The sequence below is a fragment of the Protopterus annectens genome, chromosome 5.part0 (genome assembly GCF_019279795.1).
Source record: "Protopterus annectens isolate FY-2018-M chromosome 5.part0, PAN1.0, whole genome shotgun sequence".
Lineage (NCBI taxonomy): Eukaryota > Metazoa > Chordata > Ceratodontiformes > Protopteridae > Protopterus > Protopterus annectens.
The window spans coordinates 1,369,420,269-1,369,435,814 of NC_056735.1; the positions used below are offsets into that span (position 1 = coordinate 1,369,420,269).

The following is a 15,546-nucleotide window of genomic DNA, read 5'->3' on the forward strand; positions in this document are numbered from 1 at the left end:
AGTAATTTTAGAAATATCAAAGTAGTACAAAGTGTGTGGAAGATACTAGCCATTCTTTGCTTATGATTTCATAAACAATGTGTATTTGGAAGATATCTCACAGTTTGCCTTTTATGATAGTTATTGTAACTGTAAAAGTCTAAAATGACACTGTCCTATACAGAGTTCATCCCTTAACTTAACGCTATATTTTACCCTTTAATATTTGTTCATTTTTGATAGGTTTGTAAGTGCTATTTAGTATATGACTGTTGCATTTTCCACTGTAGTGACAACTCTCAGCCTTCCGAGACTGCATTAAGAAATAACCACTTATTTCAGTTGTAGATTGAAGACCAGTATAAATTGCTATGTCCTTTCTCATAAGGTAAATCCACTGATCATATACTTGAAAGAAATGTGACTGTGATTTTTCTCTTTCCTTATGAATGACTTTTATGGCAACTTCATATCTTAGGGTTGGTAAGGAAACTGAATTACAGCTCTGGAAACATTGTCCTCTGCCATCTTATCTACCAGTACAAAAGTGTACATTCTTGCCAATCAGTAGTTGTGCACAGTGACCTACAGATACTGCTTAGATCCCTTTGTGACAAAGAATGGAATGTGTGGACAGTAAATGTACCATGAAAAGAAGTATGTTTAACTTGGTCCTGTGTGTACATTGTAAATGGATGGACTGGTCGCTGAAGGTACCTCGTGCATGGCAGCTATGAATATTTTTACTAGCTTGAGTTATTCCCCTTACCCATAATCCCCTGCTCCTAGCTAGCTTCTCCATATGTTACTGCTGCTATCAGTGATTCAGTAGAATCTGACAGTAGCGTGCTTATTAACTTAGGCTTTTTATGTCATTATTGGCTTTTTATGTCATTATTGTCAGATAAGTTCAAGAATTTTCCTATTGCTGCTTCTTAATTTCATAGGATATGCATTTTCTGCAGTTTATGTATTTACTGAACTTTTCTGTTCAAACGTTTTCATTTGCTATTCCCCTGACTGCCATTGTCTAAAAATAAGTGTGCTTCTTTTCTTGTTGCTTTTCTTAATAGAAAATAAGTGTAGTGCCTTTTTGTAGTTACTTTTACAGCATTTTGATATTTCACTATGGACAAGGCCTCTGGCTTCTGTTATGCTGCCAATGTTGACACAAGATACTACCGTGCAGAAACTTTGTATCATGTTTTGTGGTCAGTCATCTTGATTCAGACTGCTCTATTTGCAAGAATTTCAGTTCCAGGATTATTTTGGATCACTGCAACAGACTCATATTAAAGGATTTGCTGAAGGGCAGTCCACCCCGAAGAAAAAGACAAAGACAGAATAGAGAGAGAATAGAGAAGCATAAAGAAAAGAGATGCCTGGAGGAACCAAATCAAGCAGTATTAGAAAATATTGTGTCCAACCAATATCCCTAGACTTTTATCTTTTTCTTCTTCTCCCCATTCAGGTCCCTCAGGCCTGCATTCTAGTCCTTATTATAACCGACTAATTTCAGTCTAGGGAGGAAAAGAAGAAGCTTCTTGTTGGAGCAAGAGTTGTTGAAGTTTTTGTCTTCCCAGCCTACTTCACTCATCACCTTATGTTCTTCCAGGGCTTGGTTTCTGTGGAGCACAGCTCTGTATATGCTTCTCCAGACAGTCAGCCTTCTGCATCCAAAATAAAATAAATAAAACTGATAATGCTTTTCAAAGTTCCTCAAACCAGCAAGTTTTTTTTTTCCTTTTGTAGTTCTGTGGTAGATCCAGCCATTGTTCCTTGACCAAGGATTCCCGTGTCTAATAGTTAACTACTTTTAATCCTATCCCATCTGATAAGGATGGAAGGAGTTTGGAGAGATTTGAGGAGAAAGTCTACACTTCTGCATGAGCATTTAGAACAATTAGTTGTCTTGGCTCATATGAACAAATATGTGCTTGCAACCCTTACAGAGATTAGTAAGACTATTTCTAATTTATCTTCTTCTGAAGGAAAATCCTCTCTTCTTAACATGATTTCTTAAGTGTCTCAAGGAACCGAACATACAGTAAAATGTTTATAAAATGCAGCTGATGCAGTTTTACAGACAACTGTGTTAGGTTCTGTGATGCATGGAAAAGCTTAGTTTAGATTATAATCCACCTGAAGATGTAAAGGTCCAGATACTTAATGCTTCCTTTGACAAATATGTTTTGTTTGGTGTTTCCTCAGCCAAGGCCTTAAAAGGATTTGAAAAAAAAGTAAGTAAGCTTATTCAAAGAGTCAAGATTATTCAATTACCATTCCAAAGCACAAAAAGTCCTGGGCCTTTTTTTTCAGGAAAGTCTTCAAACAATACCAGCAAAAAAAAATGCAGTAAACACCACTACAAGAAAGTGGCAAGGGGATTCAAAGAAAAATGCAATACTATCTACTTGTATCATCTCTCTGCCCAACCCTGGCCATTCACTCAGTCTAGTAAACAATTGTTCTGTCCCCTTCCCTCTTTGTAAATAAATCACATCATATTATTCCTGGATACTGAAAACAATTCAGAACAGATACAGGTGGCAGTGGCACTGCAACTCCTTCCCTCCAAACCTGTGATTTGCTCCTCCATAAAATCAGACTCATCTGTTTCCTCTCCTTCCTTCTCAGATGCTTTACCAAGACATTATAAAACCAGTTACAAAATCCTAAGAAAAGGATTGTATTCCAGAGTATTTCTAATATCCAAGAAAGACAGAACTTGGAGACTGATGCTGGATGTGTCTCTTCTCATTCCATTCATAAAAGTTCCAAAATTCAAAACACTCATCCTTCAGTCTCTTTTTTTTCCCTTCATTGCTCACCACATTGATTGTGGTTACTCTAAATCTGAAGCATTCCTATACATATTCACAGAAATTTCATACCCCGTTTAAACTTTTCTGTATTTGGTTTCGTTTCAACTGTCTTCTTTTTCCTTTGGGCTTTCCACAGCTCCAATCATATTCACAAAATGTCTAGCTCCCAGTAATTGCCTAACTATTTGGGTTATAGCCTGCCAAGGATGTAACAGGTGACCAGCTTCCAAAGCTTCAGGGCACCTTCATTGCATTCAAACCATTAGACAGCTTGATCTGAGCTACCTAAAAAGACAACTGTGAGTGTCAAGCCCTTCAGAGCTTTCCTGCCTCTGTAGAGAATACTGCTCTGTGGGCTTCTGAGGACAGCTTGTGCTGTTCCGTTGTTGGAAAGATAAGTTACCTTTTGGGGAAAAAATCTTCCACATTTAAATGGTGATGTCTCCTCTCTGGGCCAGTAATCAAGGAGCCTGAATCCTCACCACTGACACTGGAGAGAGACGTTCAATTGTAACAAAAGTAGATACAGTATTTCCAGATGCAGATCTCTGCCTCAAGCACGGTTTCCCTTAGGAGCACAAAGGGAATGCACTCATTACGGGGTCTGAATTTCTTTCTGTGTCTCCCTCCAGGTCCCTAGCAAGACTCCCCACTGGCACACATATGGAGTTGGGTATTCAGCTGAGTGTCCAAGTCCTCCAGCACCCTCTGTGTGAAACTAGTGTTTTGTGTCCCTGCTCCAAAGAGCTGACACACATACTCTTTGAAATTTGAATGTTATGTTGTCAGTCTCGCCTTCATTCTTGCTGGATGGGTTCGGAGCCGATCCTCGTCTCCGACTCGGCTTATACCAAAGCTTGAGAGCTGTTTTACTGGCTCGAGGTAACCCTGTATCCCACAATGCTAGGTGCTAACTACCCAGATCTCGTTTGCCGCTTAGCTGCGAGGTTGCGTTTTTGCCAGCTCTCTGGTAAATTTTTCAAAAAACAGCTTTTTGGGTAAGGTTTTTCCCTTTTATTTTCAGGGTTAGTGTTCATTAATTCCCCTTTTTACTCTCTTAGAGTAACCCACGTTATATAGTCCCCTTTTGGGTCTATTTTCTATCCCCTCGGTCCTTCCTTCCCCTTATATAGCTAGGCCTTCGGGCCAAGTTAGTTCTTAGTCATTGTGTTAAAGTTAGTATTTTTAGTCTTAGTCTTTGGTGTGGTGAAGTGACTGGACTAGGTTTTTCTTTACTGTGGTGTGTGTGTGTGTGTGTGTGTGTGTGTGTGTGTGTGTGTGTGTGTGTGTGTGTGTGTGTGTGTGTGTTTGGGTGTGTTCTACCACATTATGTCTAAGGACTCCAAGGTCTCAGGCTTCAAGAAGTGTGACTCGTGCTATCAGAAAATGTCTCTGACAGACGATCACACTTCTTGCGTTTATTGCCTAGGCCCTCTGCACCTGCAGGACTCTTGTTCCATCTGCCATGCATTCAGTCCAAGAGTCCTGCAGGAACGCAGAAACAAGTTGATTTTGAGAGGCTTATTGAAGCATGAAGGCTCCCTGGCCAAGTCCTCGTCGGGCAAGCCTTCTAAGCCCACTAAATCATCGGCTCCGAGTTTAGAGCCTCCGACCAGTGGTGCTACTTCTGCTTCGGCATCGGCTCCGGCTGGAGCCAACGCTTCAAAAACTCAGTCGGCTCCGATAGTTTTGTCGGAACCAACTTTGACTCGTAAGCGCTCCAGGTCCCCCTCTTTGGAGTCAGTCCATTCGGCTCCGAGATCTCCTTTGCTTTCGGAGTGCAGTCACCGGTCCCATTCCTCTCAGTCTTCCAGGCTTTCGGACCATGACCTTGAGAGGGTGGTTAGCAGACTCCTTAAGTCGCAGGCACTGGCCCAGATGCTTCATAGCCCTTCTCAACAGACAGTGGCTATCCCCATTCCATCCTCGATTCCTCCTCCGACTCTTCCCCTGAGTTCGGAGCCGGAGTTTGTGGGTGCCGGGACCGTCGACACGTCTGAGCCGATACCACCCATTACGGCTCCGTCATCTGCTACGATTTCTTCTATGGTGCCGTCCGTGGAGGGATCCGGATGCCGTGACTCCCTCGTCGGTTCTGAGGGGGCGAGTAGCATCGGACCCTTGTCCAACCCCGTTCTTCCTCTCGGAGCCTCGGCGCAGGTGAATTCTGCTCCGACATCGGCCTCGGAGCCATCCCTCTCGGTGCCAGGAGGGATCCTTATCTCTTCAGAGCGGGGGCCTTCTTCCCTGCCTGATAGGGGTGCTTTCGAGGTCATGAGGAGTGTGCTGGCCCCTGTGCCTGCTCCTCGGTCAGCTCCCTCAGCTCCTCCCACTGTAGTGCCTGCTACGGTCTCTACCCATCCTCTTGACCCTGACCTCAGAGATCCTACGCCTCAGGGGCCCCCATTGGGAGCATCCTTCTCTTCTGAGGCCTCCCCTGATCCGTCATGGGAGCCCCCTCGGAAGAGGAAATGTAGGAGGAAGCATCTGGACTCCCCTGAGTCCGTCACATCTGATACCGACTTGGATGAGTTGGAAAGGTCCCCACGATCCCCCTCTGAGGATGTCTCCTTCTCTGACATCCTTGAGATCCTCAAGCAGAGGGGGAACTGGTCTACCCTCAATCCTTCCGAGGACGAGTCGGTCTACCTAGAGGCGTTTGGTTCTCGCCCTTCCACCTCCTGGGTGTCTCCGCCCTTTGACCCCTTTATGGAAGTGGTGGCCAGGAAGGCATGGACGGTCCCTGACTCGATGGAACCTACCCCGCGGAGGCCTTCAAAATTTATCACAGCCCCTTCTGATAAACAGTTTTTGACCAAGGGTGTCCCTGTTGATGCCATGGTGGTGGCAGCAGCCACTAAGAAGGAACTGGCTGATCCTTCAGTACCTATCCATCCTCCTAATAAGGAATCTAGGACCATGGATAGGTACGGCAAGCGGATGTTTTCTTCAGTGACCTTTACCATGCGGTCGCTGAATTACTTATGTCATTTCACCCATCTTCAAAGAGACTTGCTCAAATAAATGGGTGATACTCTACAGGATCCAACAGCTGGGGGGTCTCAGGACAAAATCAACTCTCAGCTGGCAACCCTAAACTCGATTGTTAACTCCTCCATGCGGCTTATTTCTTATGCGGCCGATGGGGCAAGTAGGGCTACAGGCACAGGTGTGGCCTTAAGATGACATGCCTAGATGCGGCTTTGTAACTTTGCTGACCCCTTTAAGGTGTCCTTCACCAACTCTCCCTTTGATGGTTCGGTGTTGTTTGGACCTCAGGTGAAGAATACTTTGACCAGATGCGAACAAGATGGCAAGACTCTCTCTGCCGTAGGAGTCCGTTTTTCCACCCCATCCAGACCATACCCCAAAGGTCAGAAGGGTGGAAAAATGTGGTTCCGCAAACCACAGGGAGTCGCGCCGGACGCACGAGGCGAGTTCCCCTCTAGAGGCGGGGGGGGGACAATAATAGATGCCGCCCCAGGGGCAGTGGGGGTCCGCAGAATCAGGGTAGCAGGGAAGCTGTCTCTGTCCAACCCTTCCAGCATCCCTGAGAAGCTGCCCGACTGTCCACCTTCAGAGGCAGTCGGGGGAAGATTATCACTGTACCCAAAAGCCTGGCTTTCCCTTACAGAAGACACATGGGTACGGTCGCTCATATCCGAGGGTTACAAAATTTCCTTTGTCCACACCCCAAAACAGCCAAACAGGCCCCTTCCAGATGTTCCACCCGGTCTAAGGGAACAAGCAGTATTAGAAATCTCAAAACTGCTAAGACAAAGGGCCATCCAACCAGTCCCAGCAGACCAGCAAGGATCCGGAATCTACTCCAAGTTCTTTTTGGTACCAAAAAAGATAGGGGACTGGAGACCAATTTTGGATCTCAGCAGACTGAACAAGTCTGTTCAAAGAACGAAGTTTCGGATGGTCATGCTACAGTCCATTCTACCCTTTTTGGGTCAGGACCATTGGATGTGCTCTATAGACCTTCAGGATGCGTACTACCACATCAAAATGCACAGGCGCTCCAGGAGGTTTCTCCGCTTCCGGCTGGGAGCCAGTCACTACCAATTCAGGGCCCTGCCCTTTGGTCTCACTACAGCCCCCCGTGTGTTCACCAAATGCATGGCAGTGGTTACGGCTCATCTGAGGCATCAAGGATTCCAGGTGTTTCCAAATCTAGACGACTGGCTCCTTACAGCCACCACCAGGCGTCAACTTATTCAATCCAGAGATTACACCATTCAGATTTGCGAAGAGCTAGGTATCTCCATAAACTTCGAAAAGTCTGCTTTGTCACCTTGTCAGTCTATTACCTTCATAGGCGCCATATTAGACACAGTCGAACTCTCTGCAAAACTGACGGCACAAAGAATCTCAGATATTCACGAACATGTTCATATCCTGCTTCAGAACAACAAAATTCAGGCCAAGTTTGTACTGAAGACTCTAGGTCTCATGGCGGCCATTCTACTTCCCTTAGCTCGCTTCCACATGTGACTCCTGCAGTGGATGCTCTTCTCTCAGTGGTCCTTCCAGCAGCTCCCGATGTCACACTACATTTTGATAACCCAGTTATGCAAAAAACACCTGTCTTGGTGGATGGTCTCCCTTCAAGTGACTCAGGGCAGACCCTTTGTTTCCCCCCCCCCGGTTGCTACAGTGACAACGGATGCCTCCCTGATCGGGTGGGGGGGGCATTTTCAGGGCAGGACGGTCCAGGGCACTTGGCAACTTTTCGAGTGCCACCTGCACATCAGTGTCCTAGAGATGAGAGCAGTTCTTTTAGCGTTGCAAGCCCTTCAGGACTCTCTTCCCATCGGGATGATTGCAGTTCAGACGGACAATATGTCCGTAGTGTGGTACATCAACAAGCACGGCGGAACCAAGTCCTATCCCTTATGTTGAGAAGCACTCAGACTTTGGCAGTGGGTGATCTCCTCTCAGCGGTTTCTGATAGCAACGCATATCCCCGGGAAGTCCAACGTCATAGCGGACAGGCTGAGCAGAGCCATTCTCATGCTGCACGAGTGGTCTCTCAAGCAGTCAGTAGTGGAAGAAATTTTCAGAAAATGGGGTCAGCTTTGCTGCGATCTTTTCGCTACACCCCAGAACAGCAAATGCCATGAATTTTTCACTCTCTTCCCGGCCACCCCCCCAGAGATGCTGTAGTCCACGATTGGCCCCGGGGTCTCCTGTACGCCTTTCCCCCTTTTCCATTAATCACTCAGTTGATTCAGAAAGCTACCGCCTTGAGATCCACAATGATCTTCATTGCCCCGTACTGGCCTCGACAAATATGGTTTCCGTTCCTGCATCGTTACCTCTTGGAGCAGCCCTGTCATCTGGACCCAGTTCCAGATCTCTTGACCCATCAGTCGGGCAAGCTGCACCAATCCCTCTGCTCTCTCAACCTCAGAGCTTGGTTGCTCCACTTCCAACCTTAGCCAGGCTTCCCTTTATCTCCCATTCGGTACGTGACATCATTTTAGCTTCTCACAAATCTTCTGCCAGGAGGATTTATGCCAGCAAATGGAAACGTTTTTCCTTCTAGGCAAAATCTAGGAACATTGACCCATTTTTGGCTCCTATCCAATCGGTCTTAGATTTTTTGGCCGAACTCTTTCATTCAGGATCTTCTCCTCCACTATCAGAGTCCAGTTAGCGGCCATTTCAAATTTTCATGTTGGCTTGTCAGACTCCTCCATTATGTCTCATAAACTTTGTAAAGCATTCCTTAAAGGTATCTTTTTACTTAAGCCCCCGGTTAGACATCCCACACCGCAGTGGGATTTGAATCTAGTTTTAACCTCCTTGATTCTCCCTCCCTTTGAACCTGCGGCTTCCTGTTCCTTGAAGTTACTCTCATGGAAAACTTTGTTTCTAGTGGCCATAACCTCTGCGAGGAGAGTCTCAGAACTTCACGCCCTTTACGTTCGTCCTCCTTATCTGGTTTTCCATAAAGATAGAGTGTCCCTCAGAATTAACCCCTCCTTTTTACCCAAGTTATCTTCTGAGGCAAATCTAAACCAGACTATCGATCTCCCAGTTTTCTTCCCTAATTACTCTAACAGAGCGGAACAAAAGTTGCATTTCTTGGATGTTCATCGCCAACTCCGTTACTACCTGGATAGAACCAAGCAAATTAGGAAATCTGAGCAGCTCTTCCTATCTTATGCTGAAGGGAAGAAAGGCCTTCCAGTTTCCAAAGTAACCCTTTGCAGATGGTTGGCCTCTGTCATCAATTTCATCTATGGACTGAGGCGTCAAAAGCTTCCTTCAAGACCTAGAGCCCATTCAACTAGAGCCTTAGCTACGTCTATAGCCTTTCAGGACAAGTTGCCTTTAGATTCAATTTGTGCGGCAGCCACATGGGCCTCTCCCCATACCTTTATTTCTCATTACAAATTGGACATGGCCTCCAGAAGCCGAGCTAACTTTGGTTCCACCGTCCTCAAGAGTCTGTTCCGATGAGCCACCCAGGGTCGAGGTGCTAGGGATGCGGTCCCATCCAGCAAGAATGAAGGCGAGATTGACAACTTAACATTGAGAAGTTATGTACCTACCATAACGTTCCATGTTAATTGTCATCTTCTCGCCTTCTTTCTTGCGTACTGCCCTCAAACCCCCTAGCCTAGACAGACCGATAGGATCGTATGGAGCCTTCCCTTTTTGCCCAGTATGGTCTCCAGTGGTTATCTTTTTCTTGGGATGGCTATCTATATGGGTATGCCATCCTCTCCTTTGTTCTGGGGGCAGAACTGCTATAGTGTTAGCTATCAAACAAGATCTGGGTAGTTAGCGCCTAGCGTTGTGGGATACAGGGTTACATCGAGCCGGTAAAAATAGCTCTCAAGCTTTGGTATAAGCCGAGTCGGAGCCGAGGATCGACTCCGAACCCATCCAGCAAGAAAGAAGGCGAGAAGAAGACAACTAACATGGAACGTTATGGTAGGTACATAACTTCTCATTTTTACACACACACACACACGCGCGCGCACACACACACACACACACACACACACACACACACACACACACACACACACAGACCTGGGAAAGGCTGGCACAGATTTACTAGCTCTGTCGCCTTCTGCCCAGACTATAATGTAGTTACTGCCACCAGACACTCCAAAACCAGCTACTCTAAGGCTCTTCCAAAGGTACCCAATTATACTGAGTGAAATTAATATTAGTAGAAATTTTAGTGTTTTAACCAATGCAGAAAGGCTTTCAGGAGTGGCCACAGAGTCACTGCTGTGTGTATTCTCAAAGGTTAACATTTTCACTAAAGGACCAGCCACAATAAAACATTTAAATATATTTAATAATAAATAATAAAAGAATGTGAAAATACAAAATATCTATTTACAATAAACACCAGAGTTTCAGACACAGAAAATATTAAAATAACACAGACAAATAGATTCACACAGATACAGAAAACAGTATTTAAATAATCTCATTATATTTTCTTGACTTGATCTAAAGAATTACTATTCCTTGGTCACTTACTAGAGCAAGACAAGATGAAGTGGGCGAGAGATCCTTCTGTGTTGGGTTCTAAAAACAGAGTGCCATGAGACTTTCATCTAGTATTAAAACATAATTTTTTATCCTAGATTACAGAATGATATCACATACATCTGGTTATCTGACTTCTGGTTCCCATACTACCCCGATTGCTAGAAAATGAACCAGTATTTAGCACGTGTGTTACCATATACACAGATAGAGCTTTGCTGAGATGTGTTATAGCATCTGGAGGCTTTAAAACCATAAAACACTTCACTCTTCTTACAGGAGCTAATAAACCATTATCTGGCACAGACGTTTCATGTCTGGTGGTTGCAGTCAGAATTGTAAAATACAATCTTATGATCTAAATTAAATAATGTAATTTCTTACTGTTTTTCAAAGTTATTTGGACTGAGATTAACCTCTTCTCTTCCAGTGTCCTCTGTTAAAACGTATACATTTAATCAGTTACAATACAGTTAGGACCCACTGTTGGTACATTTTTAACACAAGCAGCTTTACAAATACATCTTTCAACACAGGCATCTGTACAAATGAGTTTGATATACAAATGGCATATTCTTTAAATTCCAGCTAGCTGTGCTGGCATATGTTACACATCCACTGCCCTATGTCTCCTGACATAGCTGACAGTACCTCACATTGTCACATCTCTCCCCCCTTTGAAGACTCAAGCTAGTTTCTGAAGTGACCCTGGAGAAACTTTGCTTGAGAGGAATGAGCCTGTCTGGGAATACATTAATCCATACCCTGTCTTGAGAACCCATCTGCATTAGCATTGCTGACCCCACTATGGTGCTGAACTGTCATATCATATGCCTACAACCCTAGGCTCCATCTTAATAACTTGGCATTTTGCTGGCTGGCTTGATGTAGCCATGTTAAGGGATTGTGGTCTGTAACTACAGTGAATTTCCTTCCATACAGACAGGGTTGAAGTTTCTGCAGTGCCCATACTATGGCTAGACATTCTTTTTCTACTGCTGCATAACATTTCTCCCTAGGTTGGAGTCTACAGCTGACATATACACTGGGTGCTCTTCTCCCTGTAAGGAATCCTGGCTGAGTACAGCCCCCACCCATGGTTCAAAGCATCCACCAGCACAACAAATTTGTTGCTGTAATCTGGACTGGCTAATACAGGGGGTCTTCTCAATGCCCCTTAAAGCTTTTGGAATGCCTGCTAACAGGCTGGGGTCCACACTACCTTGTCTAGCCTGTTTTTCCTCATCAGGTCTGTGAGGGGAGCAGCTATTGTACTGTAATTGGGAACACATTTTACTAGTACCCCACTCTCCCCAAGAACCTCTCGTTCTTTTTGGTAACAGGGGCAGGCCACACTTGAATAGCTTCCACTTTGACAGGTTCTGGCCTGATCTTAGTACTCCCAACTCTGTCCCAGGTAGGAGATCTCTGCCATACCCACCTGACACTTACTAGGCTTCATGGTCAACCCTACCCTTTGCCGTCTGCCCAGGACCTCCCTGACATGTTAAATATGCTCATGCCAGGAATAACTTTAGATGACAATATCATCCAGGTAAGCAAGGGCATAGTCTCCTGCTCCTGCTAGGATATGATGTACCAGCCTCTGGAAAGTCGCTGGGGCATTTTTCATCCCAAAGGATATCTTTGTGAACACATATAATAAAAAAAGGAGTGACAAAGGCTGCTGTCTCTCTCCCTCTAGCGGTGGGAGTCAAGGGCACCTGCCAATAGCTCTTGGTCAGATCAATAGTGGTCAGATGCTAAGCATCACCAGCTTCTTCAAGGCGTCGTCTGTCCTAGGCATGGGGTAAGCATGTGAGTCTGTGACTGTTTAGTTTTTTGTAGTCTTCACAGAACCTGGTGCTGCCATCTTTCTTTGGGACCAGCACCACTGGGGAGACCCAGGGACTGCTGGACTCCTGGATTGCCCCCAGTTCCAACATTTCCTCTGTCTCCTCCCTCAGAGTCTGTCTGACTCGCTCAAGCACCCTGTAATGGGCCTGCTTGATAGGCCTTTGGGGTCTTGTATCCACATGGTGCTGCACTAGGTGGGTACACCCAGGTTTCCCAGTTAACATGCCCCCAGACTTCTGTAACACTGCTCGGATTTCTTGAACCTGGATAAGGCATAGCCGCTGGGACATTGCTTCCCCTTCCACTGAGGTGTCAGACCAAGCCTCACTGAGGTGATCTGTCACCAGATCCCCTCAGACTCCTCCTGCCAGCCAGTGCAAATACTCAGTCCCAGGGCCTCCCTATCATAGTAGGTTTTTATCATGTTAACCTGGTACAATTTGTGCCCCTACCTTCTGTCCAGCAGTTCTACCATGCAGTTAACATCACTGACCTTTTGAAGGGTCAGTACAAAGCTGCATGCAGCTTATTGTGTCTGGCAGGAATGAGAACCATGCCCTCCTGTCCCACAGCATACTCGGGCTCAAGCATTCCTGTCATACCAGACCTTTTTCTGCTGTTGGGCTCCTTGCCAGGTTTTTCTGTGCCAAGCCCATGAGCTCCATAAGCCTTGTTCTGAGGTTTAGGACATAAGGCACAACAGACTTCTTGTGGGATTCACACTCACTCTCCCACTCATCATGAATCAAATATAAAGGCCCCTCACCCTATCCCCACACAGCAACTCAAAGGGTGGAAAACCCTGTGGATTCCTGGAGTACCTCTCTTGAATGCAAACAGCAGATGGGTCAGATATTTGTCCCACTCTCTCTTAAACTGATCTGCAGATGCCTGTAGCATGGTCTTTAGGATAGAGTTTAACCTCTCCACAAGACCATTAGTCTGGGGATGATAGGGGGTGGTCTCTAGGTGCTTCAACCCACAGCACTTCCACAGACAAGCCAGCAGGTCTGACATAAAATTGGCACCTCTCAGTCAATATTTCTCTTGGGAAACTTACCCTGCTGTAAATCTCTACCAAAGCATTTGCCACCTTCATTGTCTCAATTGAGGACAGAGCCACCGTCTCAGGGTATCTAGTAGCATAATCTACTACCACCAGAAAATACTTCTCCCCTGTGAAGCTTGGGGTATTCAGAGGCTCCGCAATATCCATAGCTACCCTCTGAAATGGCTCCTTAATCACAGACAAAGGCATTAAAGGAGCCAAGACCTTGTCTCCTGCCTTGCCTCCTTTTTGGCACTACTCACAGGTCTTGCAGTACCCTGTTACATCCCTTGAAATCCCAGGCCAGTAAAGGTTCTGCATAATACATCTCTTGGTATGCTTTATGCCCATATGACCTGCAAAAGAAATGTCATGGGCTGTGGCTAGAAGTGCCAGATGGTAGGCTCTGGCCACTACCAACTGCAGTATTACCTCACCCTCTAGTCCTCCCTCAGGGGTCCACTCTCTATACAGTACCCCATTGTTCCAGTATATAGATTCCCCTTTTCCTTGAGAATCAGGCACTTCCCTAGCTACCTCAAGCTTCTTAGTGTTGTGTCTGAGAGCTAAGCCTTTCTCAACTCTTTGTAACCAGCTCCCCTTCCACAGGAAGTCTGGTATCCTCTGACAGGGGGGCGTCACTGTCAGCCTGGGTACTATCATTCACCTCTGCCCTTGCAGTCACTCTGCCCCAGGGAACATCTGTACCTACCAGCAGCTGTGGCTCACCTTCAGGCTCACTGCTACATGGTAGCTCTCTCCTTGACACAGCCACCTCACCAGTCTTGGCTTCAGGTGTGGGGTCTGTCTGTCTGGGTCTCCCAAGGCTGCCAGCCCCACATGCTTGTCTCCAAGCCTGACTGTGTGTAACTGCATGCACAGAAGGTACTGCATTATCAAAATCATTCCCTATCATGCATGGATATCCCCAAACACACCTACTTGCTTACTTCCTCTTCCACCCTCCCATTCAAGGTGAACTCTAGCCAAAGGCATTTGCAATGAGGTCCTTCCTAAAACTCTGACTGCAGTGGACTGCCCGAGCAAGTACTGCTCCTCTTTAACCACTGCAGGCCACACAATGGTTATTTCGGAGGCTGTGTCTCTCTCTTAGCAGCCTGTTTTCCATTCACTAAGATTGGATATAAACTTTGCTAATAGCTTGGTACCCCTATTGTCTCCAGGCAACTTACCATTGGCATACTGTTATTCCCACTTGCTGGCTCCCACACCTTTTTGTTCCCCACCATGCTTCTGTGGACATCTATATGATACATGGCCCCACTGGTTACATTTAAAACATTAACTCCTGATCCTGGCAGTGTACCTGAGCTAGTGGCTTTCCTTGTTACTGGTAGACTCTGTTGGGGTGGTTTAGGCTTCCCACCATGGGTTCCCTTATATCCATGTGCAGCACTTGGGTATCCCCTTCCTGTGCAGTGATGTCCTGCTTGCTAAGTAGAAATCCATCCCCAGCTCCTCTGCAGAGTTGTACTCCCAATCTGCCAACCAGATTCTCATGTCCTCGGGTAAAGTGCTTAGGGCTTGTTCCCTCACCAAAAGGTCTGCCAACCTTTCAAATGGGTGACCTGACACCAACTCACCCACCTATAAAAATAAGTGCTTAGCTCAGCAATGTAATCACACACACTTTCATCTGCCTTGCATCTATGCTCACAAAACATTTTTCTGTAAACTTCAGGTGTTAACTTAAAAGCATTCAAGTAAACATTGCTTTAGTCTATCATAGTTTAAACAATCAATATCAGACAATTTAAGAAACAGCTGATGTAATGTGATCCTATCTCGCCTACATTCTCTACAGATGGGTTCGGAGCCGATCCTCGGCTCCGACTCGGCCGCTATACAATAGAACGCAGTCTCTTATTGGCTGAGTTACCTCATATCCCAGGATGCACCACTACCACTTCCCCAGATCTCGTTTGCCGCTTTTCAGCATAGACGTGGTCTCGGACTTGGCTGAGCTAAGTATCTTTAGTCAGAAATTTTTTCTGTCTGAATTTTGGTAAAAACTTACCCAAAAGCTGTTTTAACAGCTATTGTTGTTGTGTGATTGGTTTTGATATTTTTCTTGTGGTAAATTGTGTTTTTTTTGTTAGTTAACGGTCCCGTTTAAGTTAGAGGGGCCTAGCCCTACCCTAGGCGTTTAAGTTAGAGTCTAGGTTGTCTGTACTAACTTTGTTTTTGGTAGTCGGTGTTTATTGTTTTTATAACCATGTCTAAAGAGCATGGACCATCCGGTTTTAATAAGTGTGTTAAATGTAATTATAAAATGTCTATAACAGATGACCA

The 15,546-nt window shown here is 45.6% G+C and overlaps 1 protein-coding gene across 1 annotated transcript in view; it reads left to right on the forward strand.

Moving 5' to 3' along the window:
- The window catches only part of CCDC83 (coiled-coil domain containing 83), a 1,061,671-nt gene that overhangs the window by 54,031 nt on the left and 992,094 nt on the right, over positions 1-15,546 (forward strand). The window lies entirely within an intron of this gene.